Source organism: Colobus angolensis, unplaced genomic scaffold (genome assembly GCF_000951035.1).
Source record: "Colobus angolensis palliatus isolate OR3802 unplaced genomic scaffold, Cang.pa_1.0 Scaffold80, whole genome shotgun sequence".
Lineage (NCBI taxonomy): Eukaryota > Metazoa > Chordata > Mammalia > Primates > Cercopithecidae > Colobus > Colobus angolensis.
Genome location: NW_012121821.1, coordinates 2980939 through 2995273, shown reverse-complemented (window position 1 = coordinate 2995273; position 14335 = coordinate 2980939). Strand labels below are relative to the sequence as shown.

The 14335-nt window shown below is 38.9% G+C and overlaps 1 protein-coding gene and 1 pseudogene across 3 annotated transcripts in view; both read left to right on the top strand.

Annotated features, from left to right (window-relative positions):
* The window catches only part of LOC105502727, a 5831-nt pseudogene extending 4524 nt beyond the window's left edge, over positions 1-1307 (top strand).
* The window catches only part of GRIP1 (glutamate receptor interacting protein 1), a 318436-nt gene that overhangs the window by 107264 nt on the left and 196837 nt on the right, over positions 1-14335 (top strand). The window lies entirely within an intron of this gene.

Genomic DNA, 14335 nt, shown 5'->3' with positions numbered 1-14335 from the left:
AACCTAGGCAATACCATTCAGGACATAGGCATGGGCAAGGACTTCATGACTAAAACACCAAAAGCAATGGCAACAAAAGCCAAAATAGACAAACAGGATCTAATTAAACTAAAAAGCTTCTGCACAGCAAAAGAAACTACCATCAGAGTGAACAGGCAACCTACAGAATGGGAGAAAGTTTTTGCAATCTACCCATCTGACAAAGGGCGAATATCCAGAATCTACAAAGAACTTAAACAAATTTACAAGAAAAAATCAAACAATCCCATCAAAAAGTGGGCGAAGGATCTGAACAGACACTTCTCAAAAGAAGACATTTATGCAGCCAGCAGACACATGAAAAAATGCTCATCATCACTGGTCATCAGAGAAATGCAAATCAAAACCACAATGAGATACCATCTCACACCAGTTAGAATGGCGATCATTAAAAAGTCAGGAAATAACAGGTGCTGGAGAGGATGTGGAGAAATAGGAACACTTTTACACTGTTGGTGGGACTGTAAACTACTTTAACCATTGTGGAAGACAGTGTGGTGATTCCTCAAGGATGTAGAACTAGAAATTCCATTTGACCCAGCGATCCCATTACTGGGTATGTACTCAAAGGGTTATAAATCATGCTGCTATAAAGACACATGCACATGTATGTTTATTGTGACATTATTTACAATAGCAAAGACTTGGAACCAACCCAAATATCCATCAATAATAGACTGGATTAAGAAAATGTGGCACATATACACCATGGAATACTATGCAACCATAAAAAAGGATGAGTACATGTCCTTTGTAGGGACATGGATGAAGCTGGAAACCATCATTCTGAGTAAACTATCGCAAGGACTGAAAACCAAACACTGCATGTTCTCACTCATAGGTGGGAATTGAAGAATAAGTACACTTGGACACAGGGTGGGGAACATCACATACCAGGGCCTGTTGTGGTGTGGACGGGGGAGGAATAGCATTAGGAGAAATACCTAATGTAAATGATGAGTTAATGGGTGCAGCACACAAACATGGCACATGTATACATATGTAACAAACCTGCACGTTGTGCACATGTACCCTAGAACCTAAAGTATTAAAAAAAAAAAAATCAGAGACATTGATGCGGCAACTGAAGCAAAACACAAACTTGGAAAAGACAAAGAGAAGAAACCCAAGAAAGGAAGGAGAAGGAAATTCAACTGGAGACAAGCTTATTTCATGAAGATGGAAGATGTTGGGTTTATGATGAACCGTTACTGAATTATCTTGGTGCTGCCAAGCATTGGGCTAGGAAATGTGAAGTTTACAACTGACAGCCAGGGCAGTAAGCATAATTAAGCAACATTCTCCCCTTGGGAGAACCTGTTCATTCCCTTCTTATTGCAATGGTTCCTATCTCAGGGATATGAGACTTTTTTTTTTACAATTAAAAATCAATTGTATTTAATTCTATACAATGAATAATTGGAAATTTAAAAAGCAGTACCATTTGCAATAACATAAAAAAATCAAATAAATAGAAATTCCTAAACCAATGCTTGGCAGCACCAAGATAATTCAGTAATGGTTCATCATAAATGCAACATCTTCCATCTTCATGAAATAAACTTGTCTCCCATTGGATTTCCTTCTCCTTGCTTTCTTCAGTTTCTTCTCTTTTTCAAGTTTGTGTTTTGCCTCAGTTGCAGCATCAATGTCTCTCTTTGCCATAAATCTAGCAAAATATTTACAAGATCTACACAGGATATGGGACTTTCTGACACAGGTGAACAATTACAGTGGGAAAAGCTTCCCTTTTTTCCTCTGTGGCAGTTTTGGCCATAAGTCCTCAGAAAAACTTCAGGTTTTGAAAACAAGATGTTTGCTCCTTTTCCAAACCCTACATATTGAAAAGCATTTCTAAATCCAAGCCTCAAACTCCACACTCTAATACTGATGTTAAGGAACACAATTTCTGTTTTCTAGTTCTTATGATGTTGGATTATGTGTGTGTGTGTGTGTATACAGTTCATATGTTGGATTATATGTGTGTATATATATACACAAACACATACACACAGTATATGCAGTTGACCCTTGAACAACATAGGTTTGAACTGCACAGGTCTACGTAAACACAGATTTTCTACCACCTCTACCACCCCTGAGATAGCAAGTCCAACCCCCTTTCTCCTCCTCAGCCTACCTAACATGAGAAAGACAAGGATGAAGACCTTTATGATGATCCTCTTCCACTTAATAAATAGTAAATATGTTTTCTTCCTCATGATCTTGTTAAAAATCTCTTTATTATAAGAATATAGTATATTATACATATAACATACACGATATGTGTTTATGTTGTCAGTAAAGCTTCCAGTCAACAGTAGGCTATTAATAGTTAAGTTTTGGGGTAGTGAAAAGTTACATGTGGATTTTTCAACTGTACGGCAGGGGGTGGGGAGTGATGGTGCATCTAATGTTGTATTATACGTACATATATATACAATCATGCAACAAAGATACTTAATGCCAGATTTTTCATAAAAACTCCTTCTACTGTAAATATGGGTTCCTCAGAGTTATTTTGAGAAATGAGCACAGTGTCTTAAAATCGTTTTGGGAAATATTATGGTCTCACCTGCAATAACTTTTCTTTTGGAATTGAACTATTATTAAGTTGTATCTAACCCTAGATTATAGTTTAATTATACTCAATATTCAGGCTTCATAAAGTAATTTTTCAAAAAAATTGAAACTTGCCAAATGAGCCTCAGCAGCTTGAAAGAAAATCCAAGGGACGGTAACAGAGCACTGTAAAAAATGCAGCATCACAGTGCTCTTGGTGGCCCAAAGGACTAGTGATGAGGACAATATCATATAGAAAATACGGATATCAGTGACACTGGTTCAGAGGGTGAATGTGGAAAAGTTGTAGGAGTACCTTGACTGATTTATTTCACTGACATTTTTCTTTTCATGCATGCCCTTTGCATTATTTAATAAGTATAATACTTAAACAATCTTAGTGATAAGCAGCATTATGTTGTAGTTTGATTGACAGCATTTTGTTTTGCAGTTTTGTTTTGTTTTGTTTTGTTTTGTTTTGTTTTGTTTGAGACAGGGTCTTGCTCTGACCCAGGCTGGAATGCTGTAGTGCAATCATGGCTCACTGCAGCCTCAACCTCCCAGGCTCAAGCAATCCTCTCACCTCAACCCCCCACCCATCTCCCACCAGGTAACTGGGACTGCAGGAGCACACCACCATGCCTGGGTAATTTTTAAATTTTTTTGTAGAGACAGAGTTTCGCCAAGTTGCCCAGAGCAGCCTCAAACTCCTGAGCTCAAGCAATCCTCCCACCTCAGCCTCCCAAAGTACTAGGATTACAGGCGTGAGCCACACACCCAGCCATATTCTTTCTTAGCAGCAAATAAAGTAACAGCATGTCTTACAATTGCTGGCACCTTAAAATCAATATAAGCCAAATACTCTGTTCTCTCATTTTACAGTTCAGAGATTAGGTCACACAAGGATTTAGTGACTTGCCAGAGGCGAGGCGAATAGGGCTGGTTTGTTAGGGCATAATGAACCATTTGCAAATATTTTTCAAGTGACTGTCCCAACTTAGCCCCAGATTAACCCTTTATTTTTCTAAATAATCATAACTAACCATATTGTTATAATTTTCTATTTCTTTAAGTCAGTATTTTTTTTTTTAGTTTTTAATTTTTGTGGATATATAGTAGGTATATATATTTATGGGGTATATGAGATGTTTTGATACAGCCATGCAATGCATAATAATCACATCATGGTAAATGGGGTATCCATCACCTCAAGCACTTATCCTTTGTGCTACAAACAATCCAATTATACTCTTTTAGTTATTTTAAGATGTACAATTAAATTATTATTGACTGTAGTCACTTGCTGTGTTATCAAATACCGCATCTTATTCATTCTTTCTAATGTTTTTGTACCCATTAGCCATCCCTACTTTCCTTCCACTCCCCCGCTACCTTCCGAACTTCTGGTAACCATTATTCTACTCTCTAGCTCCATGAGTTCAATTGTTTTAATTTTTAGCTCCCACAGTCAAGTGACAACATGTGTTTGTCTTTCTGTGCCTGACTTATTTCACTTAACATAATGACCTTCATTTCCATCCATGTTGTTGCAAAAGACAGGATCTCATTCTTTTTTATGGCTGAATAGTACTCCATTGTGTATATGTACCACATTTTCTTTATCCATTCATCTGTTGATGAACACAGGTTGCTTACAAATCCTGGTTGTTGTACATAGTGCTGCAATAAATATGGGAGTGCAGATATTTTTTGATATATCAATTTCCTTTCTTTAGGGCATATACCTAGCAGTATATGGGAATATGCTGCTAGGGATTGCTGGATCATATGGTAGCTCTATTTTTAGTTTTGTGAGGAACCACCAAACTGCTCTGCATTGTGATTGTATCCCACCAACAGTGTACAAGACTTCCCTTTTCTCCATGTCCTCACCAGTATTTGTTATTCCCTTTCTTTTAACTGGGGTGGGATGTTGTTATATTTCATTGTAGTTTTGATTTGGATTTCTCTGCTGATCAGTGATGTTGAGCACCATTTCATATACCTGTTTGCCATTTGCCTGTCTTTTTTTGAGAAATGTCTATTCAACTATTTTGCCCATTTTTAAATTGAATTATCATATTAAAATTTTTACTATAGAGTTGTTTGAGCTCCTTATATATTCTGCTTACTAATCCCTTGTCAGATGTATAGTTTACAAATATTTTCTCCCATTCTGTGGGTTGTCTCTTCACTTTGTTGATTGTTTCCTTTGCTGTGCGGAACTTTTTAACTTGATGTGATCCCATTTATCCGTTTTTACTTTGGTTGCCTGTGTTTGTGGAGTATTACTCAAGAAATTTTTGCCCAAATCAATGTCCTGGAGAGTGCCCTTGATGTTTCCTTGTAGTAGTTTCATAATTTGAGGTCTGGGATTTAATTATTTAATCCACTTTGATTTTTGTATATGACAAGTGATGGAGTCTAGTTTCAGTCTTCTGCATATGGATATCTAGTTTTCCCAGCATAAGTTATTATTGAAGAAACTGTCTTTTCCCCAGTGTATGTTCTTGGCACCTTTGTTGAAAATGAGCTCTCTGTAGGTGTATGGATTTGTTTCTGGGTTCTCTGTTCTGTTCCATTGGTCTGTGTGTCTGTTTTTATGCCAGTACCATGCTGTTTTGGCCACTATAGCACTGTAGTATATTTTGAAGTCAGGTAATGTGATCCCTCCAGTTTTATTTTTCCTCAGGATACTTTTGGCTATTCTGGGTCTTTTGTGGGTCCATATAAATTTTAGGATTGTTTTTTCTATTTTGGTGAAGAATGTCATTGATATTTCAATGGAGATTGCATTGAATTGGTAGATTACTTTCTGTAGTATGGACATTGTAACAATATTGATTCTTCCAATTTATGAACATGGAGTATCTTTCCATTTTTTGTGTGTCCTCTTCAATTTCTTTCATCAAGGTTTTAAAGTTTTCATTGTAAAGACCATTTACTTCTTTGAATTCCTAGCTATTTAATTTTCTTTTTAGCTGTTGTAAATGGGATTACTTTTTAAATTTCTTTTTCAGATTGTTCACTGTTGGCATATAGATATGCCACTGATTTTTTATGTAGATTTTGTATTCTGCAACTTCACTGAATTTGTCAGTTCTAATACGTTTCTGGTAGAGTCTTAAGGGTTTTCCAAATATAAGATCATGTCATTTGTAAACAAGGATAATTTGACTTCTTCCTTTCCGATTTGGATGCCCTTTTCTTCTTTCTTTTATCTGATTGCTCTAGTTAGGACTTCCAGTACTATGTTAAATAACAGAGTGACACTGAGAATCTTTGTCATGTTGCAGATCTTAGAGAAACCACTTTCAGTTTTTCCCCATTCAGCATGATACTAACTGTGGGTCTGCCATATAGGGCTTTTATTATGTTGAGGTATATTCTTGCTATAATCTGTTTCTCGAGGGGTTTTTTATGAAGGGATATTGAATTTTATCAAATGCTTTTTCAGCATCCATTGAAAGGATCATGTGGTTTTTGTCCTTCATTGTGTGGATATAATATATCACATTGATTGATTTGTGTAGGTTAAACCATCCTTGCACCTCTGGGATAAGTTTCACTTGGTCGTGATGAATGATGTTTTTAATGTGGTCTTGAATTTGGTTTGCTGGTATTTTGTTGAGGATTTTTGCAACAGTGTTTATTAGGAATATTGGCTTGTAGTTTTCTTTTTTCCTGTGTCTTTGTCTGGTTTTGATATCAGGGTAATACTGGCCTTGTGGAGTGAGTTCTGAAGTATTCCCTCCTTCTTTATTTTTTGGAATAGTTTGAGCAGGATTGGCATTAGTTCTTCTTTAAATGTTTGGTAAAAATCAGCAGTGAAGGCATCAGGTCCTGGACTTTTCTTTGCTGGGAGATTTTATTACAGCTTTAATCTCATTACCTGTTATTGGTGAGTTCAGGTTTTGGATTTCCGCATGGTTCAATCCTGGTACATTTTTATTTATATAGGAATTTATACTTTTCTTCTAGGTTTTCCAATTTACTGGCATATACTTGCCCATAGTAGTCTCTAGTGATCCTCATATGTTTTGGATGTTTTCCCACCCAAATCTCATCTTGAATTGTAGCTCCCATAATTCACACATGTTGTATGAGGGACCCAGTAGGAGATAATTAAATCACAGGGGTGTGTTCCCCCATACTTTTCTCCTGGTAGTGAGTAAGTCTTACAAGATCTGATGATTTTATAAGAGGTTTCCCTTTTCGCTTGGCTCTCTCATTCTCCCTTGCCTGCCACCATGTAGGAGATGCCTTTCGCCTTCTGCCATGATTGAGTCTCTCCAGCCATGTGTAACTGTGAGTGCATTAAACCTCTTTTCCTTTATAAATTACCCAGTCTTGTTATGTCTTTATCAGCAGCATGAAAACAGACTAATACAGATCCTTTGAGTTTCTGTAGTGTCAGCTGTAATGTCTTCATTTTCATCTTTGATTTTATTAATTTAGGTCTTCTCTCTTTTTCCATAGTCTGGCTAAAGGTTTGTCAATTTTGTTTATTCAAAAAACTAACTTTAAAGAAAAGAAACAACTTTTAATTGGTCATTTGTATTGTCTTCATTTCAGTTTCATTTATTTCTGCTCTTTCATGCTACTAATTTTGGGTTTGGTTTGCTCTTGCTTTTCTTATTCTTTAAGATGCATTCTTAGGTTGTTTATTTGAAGGTTTTCTTTCTTTTTTTTTTTTTTTGATGTAGTATTTATAGCTATAACTTCCCTCTTAGTGCTGCTTTTGCTGTATCCCATAGGATTTGGTATGTTTTGTTTCTGATATTATTTGTTTCAAGAAATTTTTTAATTTTCTTCTTAATTTCCTCATTGACCCATTGGTCATTCAGGAACATACTGTTTAATTTCCATGTGTTTGTTGAATTTCTAAAATTCCTCTTGTTACTGATTTCTAGGTCAGAGAATATACTTGATACCATTTCAATTTTTGAGAATTTTTAAAAATTTGTTTTGTGCTAACATATGATCTATTTTCCAGGATGATCCACGGGCTAAGGAGAATGTGTATGCTGCAACCGTTGAATAAAATGTTCTGTAGATATCAATTAGGTCCATTTGGCCTGTAGTCCAGATTAAGTCCATTGTTTCTTTGTTGATTTTACGTCTGGATGATTTGTCCAATCCTGAAAGTAAGGTCACCAGTTATTACTGTATTGAGTTCTATCTCTCTCTTAAGCTCTAATAATATTTCTTTGTATATCTGCATGCTCTGGTGTTGGGTGTACATATATTTACAATGGTTATATCCTCTTGCTGAATTTACCCTTTTATCATTATATAATGAGCCCTCTTTGTCTCTTCTTACAGTTTTTGTCTTGAAATCTATTTTGTCTGGTAGAAATATAGCTACTCCTGCCCTTTTTTGGTTTCCATTGGCATAGAATGTCTTTTTCCATCTCGTTTTCAGTCTATATGAGTCATTATAGGTGAAGTGTGTTTCTTGCAGACAAGAGATAGTTGAGTCTTATTGTTTATCCATTCGGCCACTCTGTGTCTCTTGATTGGAGAATTTAGATCATTTGCACTCAATGTTATTATTGATAAGTAAGGATTTACTCCTGCCATTTCGTTATTAGTTTTGTGGTTGTTTTGTGGTCTTCTTTTTTTTCTGTCATTCCTTCCTGTCTTCCTTTTAGTGGTAATTTTTCTCTGGTGGTATGTTTTAATCTCTTCCTTTTTATACTTTATGTATCTGTTGTATGTTTTCAATTTGAGGTTATCATAAGGCTTGCGAATACTGTCTTATACCCCATTATTTTAAACTGATGACGACTTAACACTGATTGCATAAACAAACATGCAAAAAGAAAACTAACAAAAACTCTACACTTCAACTTGCCCCCTGCTTTTTAACTTTTTGTTGTTTTTTTAATGTTTTATCATACTGGCTGTTTCTTGAAAAGTTGTCATAGTTATTATTTTTGATTGGTTCATCATTTAGTCTTTCTACTTAAGTTTGCATACCACCATTACAGTGTTATACTGTGTTTTTCTTGGCGCTTACTATTACCAGTAATTTTTGAAACTTCAGATGATTTCTTATTGCTCACTAACATCCTTTTCTTTCAGATTGAAGAATTCCTCTTAGCATTTCTTGTAGGACAGGTCTAGTGTTAAAGGAATCCCTCTGCTTTTGTTTGTCTGGGAAGGTCTTTATTTCTCCTTCATGCTTAAAGCAATTTTTGCCAGATATACTATTCGAGGATAAAAGTTTTTTTCTTTCGATACTTTAAATATGTAATGCCACTCTCTCCTGGCCTATAAGATTTCCATTGAAAAGTCAGCTGCTAGATTTACTGGAGCTCCATTCTATGTTATTTGTTTATTTTCTCTTGCTGCCTTTAGGATTCTTTCTTTTTCCTTTACCTTTGAGAGTTTGATTATTAAGTGTCTTGAGGCAGTCTTCTTTGGGTTCAATCTGTTTGGTGTTCTATAACCTTGTGGTACTTAAATATTGATATATTTGTCTAGGTTGGGGAAGTTCTCTGTTGTTATCACTTTGAATAAACTTTCCATCCCTATCTGTCTCTACATCCTCATTAAGACTAATAACTCTTAGGTTTGTCCCTTTGAGGCTATTTTCTGGATCTTACAGGCATGCCTTATTCCTTTTTCATTCTTTTTTCTTTTGTCTCCTCTATTTTCAAATAGACTGTCTTCAAGTTCTTTAATTCTTCCTTCTGCTTGATCACTTCTCCTATTAAGAGATTGTGGTGCGTTCTTTCGTATGTCAATTGCATGTTTTCATCTCCAGGATTTCTGCTTAATTCTTTTTAATTATTTGAATCTCTTTGTTAAATTTATCTGATAGGATTCTGAATTTCTTCACTGTATTATCTTGAATTTTGAGTTTCCCCCAATCACCTATTTTGCATTCTCTCTCTGAAAGGTTACATAACTCTATTTCTCTGGGTTTGGTCCCTGGTTCCTTATGTTATTCATTTGATGAGGTCATGTTTTCAGATGGTCTTGATGTTTATAGATGTTCATCAGTGTCTGAGCATTGATGAGTTAAGTATTTATTATAGTCATTGCAGTCTGGGTTTGTTTGTACCCATCCTTCTTGGGAGAGCTCTGCAGGTATTTGAAGGGGCTTGGATGTTGGGATCTAATTTTTTGGTCACTGCAGCCATATCTGCATTAGGGGGCACCCCAAGCCCAGTAATGCTATGGCTCTTATAGACTCATAGAGGCACCACCTTGGTGATTTTGGATAAGACCCAGAACAATTATCTGGATTACTAGGTAGAGACTCTTACTCTCTTGCCGTACTTTCTCCCGAACACACAGAGTCTCTCTGTGCTGAGCCACCTGGAGATGGGGAAGGAGTGACACATGCACCCCTGTGGTCACTACCACTGGAACTGCACTGGGTCAGACCTGAAGCCAGCACAGCACTAGGTCTCACCCAAGGCCTGCTGTAACCACTACTTGGCTACTACCTATGTTTTCTCAAGGCCCTAGAACTCTATAATCAGCAAGTGGCAGAACCAGCCACCCTTCAGGGTAAAGAGTTCCCTTCAGGGTGGAGAGTTCCTCTGGGCCCTGGATGGGTTCAGAGATGGCATTCAGGAGCCAGGTCCTGGAGTCAGGAACCTTAGAAAGCTACCTGGTGCTCTATTCTGCTGCAGCTGAGCTGGTACCCAAAGCACAATCAAAAGTCCTTCCCACTCTACCCTCTGCTTTCCACAGGCAGAGTAGCCTCTCCCCATGGCCACCACCTCCAAGGGGCCATGGGGAATACTGCCAAAGTACCACCAGTGTTCACTTAAGGTCCATGGACTCTTCATTCAGCTTGTAATGAATGCTTCCAGCCCCAGGATTCTCCCTTCAGAGCAGTGGGCCCCCCTCTAGCCCACATCAGGTCCATAAATGCCATTCATGAGCCAAGACCTGGAATGGGAACCCGAAGGGCCCACTTGGTGTTCTAGCCCCTGGGGCCAAACTGGTACCTAAGATGCAAGACAAAGTCCCCTTTACTCTTCCTCTGTTTTTCTCAAGCAGAAAGAATCTTTCTTCATGGCCACCACAGTTGGGAATATGCTAGATCACACTTGAAGCTAGCATGTCTCAGATTTTCACCTAAGGCCCATAGCGTGTACCACCTGGCTGCCACTGCTGATTATTCAGGGCCAAGAGCTCTTAAGTCAGCAGCTGATGAATCCTGCCAGAATTGGGTTCTTCCCTTCAAGGCAGCGAGTTTTGGCCCAGGTTTTATCTAGAAATCTTGTTCAAGAGCTACAGCCTGCAATGGGGTCCTTCCAACTTCGTGTGGTGCCCTATCTGACTGTAGCTGAGTTGGTATCCAAGTTACAAGACAAAGTCCTCTTTACTCTTCCCTCTTCTCAAGCAGATGGAAGGGGTCACTTTTGGAACTGCACACTGTGCTGCCTGGGCTTGGGGGAGGAGTGGTGCAAGCACTCCCTTAGCCACCGCAGCTGGTATCTTACTAGGTCACATGCCCACGAAGTGAATGGGCTCTTAGCCCAGCACAGCACTAGGACTTGCCTAGGAGTTGCAGTTCTTGCAGCTTAGACTGCCAAGTTGATTTAAGGCCCCAAACCACTTTAGTCCACTGTGGTGGGGCTTGTCGGAGCTCACATGCCAACTGCTGGGATAGATGATTCCCATCTAGCTAGGGCTGGTCCAAATGCTTCCTCCATGGGTGTTGGCTGACTTCTGCCTGGCATTGTTTTCCACTGTGATAGGAAAGCACCAAGTTCCAATGCAAAGTCCCAAAGTCACAGCACTTTTCCTCCCCCAAGCTCACAGATTCTTCATGCCATGAGACATGCAGGATGGGGAAGGGGTGGCAAGACTGTTTTTCCTACCCTTGTCAGTGGCTCTTTCAGTGATATGAAGTTAAAACCAGGTACTGTGATCACTCGCCTGACTTTGGTTCCTACGAAGGTGCTTTTCCTGTGTAGATAGTTGTTAAAGTTGGTGTTCCTGCAGGGAGGATGATCTGTGGAGGTTTCTATTCAGCCATCTTGCTCTGCCTCCCAAGGTCTGTATTTTTTAATAGAACATAAATTCCTTGAGATCAGGGACTAAGTCTACATAATTTATCACTAGATAGCAAAGTGCCTAGAATTTAGGAAATTATCAATAGATATTCAATGGAAGGTAGGGAGGGAAGCAAGGGAGGGGAAGGGAAGGAATGAGGGAAGGAGGGAGGAAATGAGGAAGAGAGGGAGGGACTAAAGCATTTCAAACTCAGAGTGAGGCTAGAAGATAGTTATACTTGGGTAAGATAGTGTTACATAAGGTGATTGAGGTACTAATACAAAGGATGGATGGCATCAAAGAGGAAACAGTAGTGACTGCTTTATCTGCTCATTCTCTTTCTGCTTACTCCAACGGGGAACATTTCTTTGTGACAAGAAAATGGTTTCCCATGCAGAGCAGAAGAAACGAAAGGGACCAAGAGAGGGGCCAGGAGAGAATGGTACCCTCCCTGTTAGGACAGAGGAAGCCAAGTACAGGGCGTGAGAGTCCTTGATGTAGGCAGCACAGCCTTCTCTAGTTCTGAATTCCAGTAGGTCTGCGTGGGGCTCTCATGAAGCTCTGACTCACTGCAGCAGGACCATGGCTTCTCCATGGAAAGTCCACAGGGCTCCCCAAATGCTTTGCCTCTTGGTGATCTGCAGTGACTGCACTATTAGTTTTCCATCTGTTCCTTTATTTGAAATGGATCAAGTCCCATGAAACAAGGGAAAGTCAAATAAATGCCCCTGACATACAGGCATCTGTAACAAAATGAGAAGGATTGATTTACTAGTGCCCTTGTGACTTGGAGTCTGCTTGAGGCTAGCTTTATTTTTCTTCCCTTTTCTCAATAGTATTTCATCTATACATTCTTTTGGTCCATTGTTTAACAATTACTATGTGATGAGTCTGAAACTTTGTAGCATTTAGTTACATGAGGGGGAAATTTCATGTACATAAAACAGACATGAAGTTTGGCCTAATGAAAGGACCCTAATTTTTAAGTCTCAGTGTCCCTAATCTATAAAATGGTAGTATGCCCTTCTTTACAGAGTTTTTCTGAAGGCTAAGTTAGTGAATGGATGTAAGAAGACTTGGAAAAGCATAAACTGCTTTAAAAGAATGGATAATCTTTAAAAGTATCAGCCGGGTGCGGTGGCTCAAGCCAGTAATCCCAGCACTTTGGGAGGCCGAGACGGGTGGATCACGAGGTCAGGAGATCGAGACCATCCTGGCTAATACGGTGAAACCCCGTCTCTACTAAAAACTACAAAAAACTAGCTGGGCGAGGTGGCAGGCGCCTGTCGTCCCAGCTACTCGGGAGGCTGAGGCAGGAGAATGGCGTAAACCCGGGAGGCGGGGCTTGCAGTGAGCTGAGATCCGACCACTGCACTCCAGTCCAGGCGACAGAGCGAGACTCCGTCTCAAAAAAAAAAGTATCATGAATTTCTTCATTTTAATCTCTCTATTCAGGCAGGTTCCTAGCTCATGTTAGATTCATGGGTACTTAGACATTCATGGAAGAAAGAGGCCAAGTGAGTGTAGCTCTTAGTTCTACTTTTCCCTGATTATTTAAGAAGTCTGATTTCTTGTGGAAGTTTATCCTTTCTCCATTTCCCTTTCAGGCACAGTGCTTTGTCCTTTTAGTTGTCTTTGAAGATGCAACATTTAGCCCCTTATGTTGAACACTAAGTGACCTAACTCAGCAATGACTTGTTCTCACTAGCTGTAGTGCAGCCTTACCTGGTATCTTTCTCAGGGTCGTCTTTCACTTCCAGAGTGTTCTTTCCTTTTGCCCACCCAGCTGCCCCATCCCTTGTTGTTCAGCTGGACTCCCAGATCAGAACATCTGATCATTCTAATCCTAGCACAGTAATTCTGGATTTTCATATTTAAATAGTTATTCAACATAAGATACTGCCCTGCCTGGCACCATGGCTCATGCCTGTAGTCCCAGCACTTTGGGAGGCTGAGGCAGGACCATCGCTTGAGCCCAGAAGTTCAAGACCAGCCGAGGCAACATAGTGAGATCCCCATCTCTACAACAACAACAACAACAAAAACTGTTTTAAAAAATTAGCTGGGCATTTAGTGACACACACTACTCAGGGGGCTGAGGCGGGAGGATCACTTGAGCCCAAGAAGTTAAGACTATAGTAAGCCAAAATTGCATCACTGCAGTACAGCCTGGGCAATAGAGTGAGACCTTGTCTCAAAAAAAAAAAAAAAAAAAGGATTCTAGCCAAAAGGATACCCAAAAATACTTGCAAAAATAGCTCATTAATTTGCTAAGCAATACTTGGTATCTTCACTTCTCTATTAGGTGGAAACAGTACTGCAAGTAAATATCCTACTTTCATCTAAAGAAGAACTTAAACCTCTAACTAGCCATCTATAGCCTACAGAGGACTTTCTCAGCAGCACAAGTTGAGCTGTTATTCCCTTTCAGGCTCCCAGCCCATGCTATGGACTGATGACATTTCATTGAAATTATTAGATGTTTGTCTCTTAGACATTTAGAATGTGAATTGCAGAAAGGTAGAGGCAGTGATTATTGGTCTTCAAAATACTAGTTTCTACCACATAGTCTGGCAATTATAAATGCTTAAAAATATTTTTAGAACAAAACAGTCCATAAGTAGTTGTAAGAATGTAGTTAACTTATCTAAGGGAACATTGAAAATCAGAGTAATTAAATTCAAAGATAGCCATGCCAATTGCTTCAGTT